The 5,635-nt window shown below is 39.2% G+C and overlaps 1 non-coding gene across 1 annotated transcript; it reads right to left on the bottom strand.

Moving 5' to 3' along the window:
* Positions 1–4,689: 4,689 nt before the first annotated feature.
* LOC123063818 (small nucleolar RNA R71) lies at positions 4,690–4,796 on the bottom strand. The gene has a single exon (XR_006430574.1). It is a non-coding gene; the product is annotated as a small nucleolar RNA R71 (small nucleolar RNA).
* Between the last annotated feature and the right edge of the window lie 839 nt (positions 4,797–5,635).

Below are 5,635 nucleotides of genomic sequence, written 5' to 3'. Positions count from 1 at the left end.
AAGCCTTGGAGTGGCACTTGCGTAGGATCTGTTCCTGTTCATGCTCAGGTACACAACGTCTAATAACACCATCTACTCCTTTATAAAGATGTGGGTCATCCCAAAAGCAATGTCTCAAATCATAGAAGAACTTTTTCTTTTGCTGGTATGTGAAACTAGGTGGTATAAATTTAGCAACAATGTAATTAGCATAATCAGCATACCATGGAGCAGTGTGAGAAGCATTTATGACATTTAGTTGCTCATCAGGAAAGCTATCATCAATAGGTATTGGGTCATCAAGAACATTTTCTAACCTAGACAAGTTGTCTGCGACGGGGTTCTCAGCTCCCTTTCTATCAATAATATGCAAATCAAATTCTTGTAGCAAGAGAACCCATCTAATAAGTCTAGGTTTAGCATCTTTCTTTTCCATAAGATATTTAATAGAAGCAAGATTAGTGTGAATGGTTACTTTAGAATCAACAATATAAGGTCTGAACTTATCACAAGCAAATACAACTACTAAGAATTATTTTTCAGTTGTAGCATAATTTCTCCGGGCATTGTCTAGAGTTTTACGAGCATATTGAATAACATTTAATTTCTTATCAACTCTCTGCCCTAGAACAACACCTAAAGCATAATCACTAGCATCACACGTAATTTTAAAAGGTAAATTCCAATCAGGTGATTGAACAATAGGTGCAAAGATTAATGGTTTCTTAAGTATTTCAAAGGCTTCTACACAATCATCATCAAAGATGAATGGTATTTCTTTTTGTACTAAATTAGTTAGAGGCCGAGAAATTTTTGAGAAGTCCTTAATGAACCTCCTATAAAAACCGGCATGACCAAGGAAACTTCTTATACCTTTGATGTCCTTGGGACACGACATCTTTTCAATAGCATCAACTTTAGCTTTATCAACTTCAATGCCTCTTTCAGAAATTTTGTGCCCCAAGACAATACCTTCATTAACCATAAAGTGGCATTTCTCCCAATTCAAGGCAAGGTTAGTTTCTTCACATCTCTGCAAAACTCGATCAAGGTTGCTTAATCAATCATCAAAAGAGGATCCATAAACGGAGAAATCATCCATGAATACCTCACATATCTTTTCACAAAAATCAGAAAATATAGCCATCATGCATCTTTGAAAGGTAGCAGGTGCATTACATAAACCAAAAGGCATACGTCTATAAGAAAAAGTACCGAAAGGGCAAGTAAAAGTGGTCTTAGATTCATCATCAGCTGACACAGGTATTTGGGAGAAACCAGAATAACCATCTAGAAAGCAAAAATGTGTATGTTTACATAATCTTTCTAGCCTTTGATCAATGAAAGGTAAGGGGTAATGATCTTTTTAGTAGCCTTATTTAATTTGCGGAAATCAATTACCATCCTATAACCTGTAATAATTCTTTGTGAAATCAATTCATCTTTATCATTAGGAACGATAGTAATACCTCCCTTCTTAGGAACACAATGGACAAGACTTACCCACTGACTATCAGCAACGGGATAAATTATACCTGCCTCAAGGAGCTTTAGTATTTATTTTCTTACCACTTCTTTCATCTTAGGATTCAGTCGTCGTTGGTGATCAATAACTGGTTTGGCATTTTTTTCCAAATCTATTTTGTGTTGACATAGAGTGGGACTAATGCCCTTAAGATCATCAAGAGTATATCCAATAGCAGCACGGTGCTTCTTTAGAGTTTTCAATAATCTTTATTCCTCCTTCCTTGAAAGGTTAGCACTAATAATAACAGGATATATCTTCTTTTCATCGAGATAAGCATATTTAAGAGTATCAGGCAATGGTTTAAGCTCAAACACGGGATCACCCTTGGGTGGAGGAGGATCCCCTAAGATTTCAACAGGCAAGTTGTGTTTCAGAATAGGTCCCTTTTTAAAGAACACTTCATCTATTTCCCTTCTTTCATTCATATACATATCATTTTCATGGTCTAGCAAATATTGTTCTAAAGGATCACTAGGAGGTACGGCAATAGAAGCAAGACCAATAATTTCATCTTTACTAGGCAATTCTTCTTCACGTTGTTGTCTACGAAATTTATAAAAGTTGAACTCATGATACATATCACCTAAGCCAATAGTAATAACATCCTTTTTGCAGTCTATCTTAGCATTAACAGTGTTTAAGAACGCTCTACCAAATATAATGGGGCAAAAGCTATCTTGTGGGGAACCAAGAACAAGAAAAACAACATGATATTTAGTTTTCCCACACAAGACTTCAACATCTCTAACAATTCCCATTGGTGAAATAGTATCTCTATTGGCAAGTTTAATGGTGACATCAATTTCTTCTAACTCAGCAGGTGCAATATCATGCATAATTTCTTTATATAAGTCAATAGGTTTGCACTAGCACTAGCACCCATATCACACAAGCCATGATAACAATGATCCCCTATTTTAACAGAAATAACTGGCATGCCTACCACAGGTCTATGTTTATCTTTAGCACAAGGTTTAGCAATTCTAGCAGTTTCATCATAGAAATAAATAACATGCCCATCAATATTATCAGCCAAAAGATCCTTAACAATAGCAATATTAGGTTCAACTTTAACTTGCTCAGGAGGTGTATAGGTTCTAATATTGCTTTTACGAACCACAGTTGAAGCTTTAGCATGATCTTTTATCCTAACAGGAAAAGGTGGTTTCTCAACATAAGCAGTAGGAGTAATAGGATCATTATAAGTGACAGTCTTTTCTTCAACTTTAATAGGTGCAGTGATAGCACATTTATGCATATAGTATTTTAAGCCTTTTTGCATCTCAAGTTAAACATTTGACCACAATAATTACTTATAAATATTCATTCCTACAAAAATGTTCCTATTATGACATTTCTTACAACACTTCTTCATATTATGCATAATTGGTGCGTTTAGGCACCCAATCTTCATCGAAAGTGCTTCCAACACTAAAGCAGGGATCAACTTGGAGAAGAGTTCAGTTCTAAAGGGGGAAAAACCGAAAATAACCAGAGGAAGCATCCTGTGGCACGCGTGAGAGGAGCCGGGGGCTGGCGCGACCGGCCAGACAGCTGTATGTTGCCTCGTGTGGTTGGTTCTTCTCGCTATTGACCCACCACACCAAACGAAGGCCAGATAGAGAGGGCATCGACCGGATCCACCACTACACTTCCATCAACGCCGCCGCCAGCGCCGCCCGATCCACCACCGTGCCTCCATCATCTCCATCACCCGCCTCCACCATAACTAGCGCCATCATCCAGTCATCATCATCACCACCAGCGCCGCATCTCCTATGCCTTGCCGCTACCACACCTTCTCCCCTCCTCCTCGCTGCTGAGAGGGAGAGGATCGACTAAAGGCCAGGGGCGTCGGGCCTTCTGGTTCCGACCTGGTGGTGCTCTGCTCCAGATCTTCCCAAGGAATCTTCTCTGCTACTCTTCCTCAACGACCACGCGGAAGCCTCTCCTACTACAGATCGTCTCCAATGTGGTCCTGCTTTTATTCTTCTTCGCCTGCAACCCCTTCAGCTTCGAATTGAAGATCATCAAGACCCATAGGCTTTGAATCTCTATCTTCTCTTGTTCCTGTTCTCTAAATATATGCACTATTGAGTCTGAAATTTACCTTGTTACTTGTGTACCTTTGCTGAATCCTCATGTATCCTTGCTGAATTGTTGTGACCCTTTGCTGGATATTGAGTTAGTACTTATTTTCCTACGAGCTGTTGTCACTTTAATTGGTTGCATGAGTTGTGTGTGAGGTCTGAACCATCTTCCATCTGCTAGTGTTACTTTTCTGTTTGATTACAAGAAAACCACTAAAAAGAGACAATCCTATTTCTGAACCCTTTAACTTTGCTGAATATTATTTGGTTTTACCTTGTGCCAGTGGCTGCTTGTTATCACTACGGTTTGATCCATCTGTTCCATTGTTCTGAATGTTTCGAATGTGTGCTTCGAAGTTCTAGATCCCTGTGGATAACACGACATCCGTAGTTTGGGCGTAAAAACCCTGCTATATTACACTTGATCATTTTTTGGCACTGTTGCCGGGGATCTAAATTTCATTAGCACATTAGTAGAAGAAGATCAGGATTTATTTTAGGCAACTAACCATTTCCTAACATTGGCTGCAGTTTTGAGAGAAACTAGCATGTGTCAATTTCAGGAACTTTACAGGAAATTGTCTTATGCTTCAACCTAAATATTCACTAGAGCCATTTGATCCAGAAATTGAAAGGACTTTATTGAGGAGAAGAAGAGAGAATCAAACGCGGTTTCAAGTTGTCGAAACTTTGCAAGATCAAGAAGAAGAAAAGATGACTAATCAAGTACCTTTTCTCAGGGACTTGTGGATCCCAAGGGATCATGGGATACCAGGAGAAATGGTTCAACCAATTATTCAGGCGAAAAATTTTGTGTTGAAGCCTACTCTGATTAACATGGTACAACAGTCCAGATCTGGTGGAACAGCTTTAGAAGACCCACATTAGCATATAAGGACTTTCTTGGAGTATGGTAACACCCTCAAGCAAAATGGAGTTTCACCGAGTGCTATCAGATTATCACTATTCTCATTTTCCTTGAGAGATGGAGCAAGAGTATGGCTTCACTCATTGCCTGAACATCTGAAAGATACTTGGGAGACCTTATTGCGGACATTTCTTGAGAGATACTTTCCACCCACAAAAGCTGTCGAATACAGGGACAAGTTAACAAGGTTTACTCAATATGATGGAGAAAGTTTGTATGACACATGGCAAAGATTCAACTCTTTAATTAGAATGTGTCCTCATCATGGTTTAGAAAGATGGCTGGTGTTACAAACCTTTTACAAAGGACTATCCACTCAGACCAGGGCTTTTGTCGATTCTGCTGTTGGAGAGGAATCATGAATAAAACCCTTGATGAAGCATTTGCATTGATTGAAAGTATGGCGTCTCATCATTTTCAATGGTCAAGTTAAAGAGCAATAGCACCACCACATCCTGGTGTGTATAATGTGTCTGCAAATGATAGCATGGCAGCTCAGATTGACATTTTGAACAAGAAGATGGACAGTATCATGTCAAATTGCATCGGTACATCTGTAGCTTCAGTAAGTGTGCTTCAAATGTGTGATGTATGTGGCCAAGCAGGTCATCCTTCAACAGAATGTTCCTTCTACTCAGCAATTGGATCATCGGTTTCAGAAGTAAGTTATGCCCAAGGTCAAGGTCCATTCTCAAATAGCTACAATCCTTCTTGGAGGAACCATCCAAACTTGTCGTACAAGAACAATCAATCATATGCAAGTGGATCGACAGTACAAGGAAATCAACCATCAAATCATCCAAGTCAATTTCAAGTGCCGAGGCAGAATGAACAACAAAATGTTCAGCCAAATGGAATGGAGGAAATCATGAAGATGCAGTTGGAATTAATGAACAAGATGACAAATGAAGTTAATGGCTTAAAGGATTCTGTTACGATGCTTGTGAGCAAAATGGATAGTATTGTGGGAGAAAATGAAGCAAGGCTGCCTGCTCAACCAATTCCGAACCCGAAAGCTCACTGTGGGGCAATATCTTCAGTTGATGCAGTGACTACAAGGAGTGGAGCTATGACAGGACCATTACTTCCTATTCCGAAGACATATGTGCC

This window comes from Triticum aestivum, chromosome 3A, assembly GCF_018294505.1.
Source record: "Triticum aestivum cultivar Chinese Spring chromosome 3A, IWGSC CS RefSeq v2.1, whole genome shotgun sequence".
Lineage (NCBI taxonomy): Eukaryota > Viridiplantae > Streptophyta > Magnoliopsida > Poales > Poaceae > Triticum > Triticum aestivum.
This window is presented reverse-complemented; position numbering and strand designations above follow the sequence as displayed.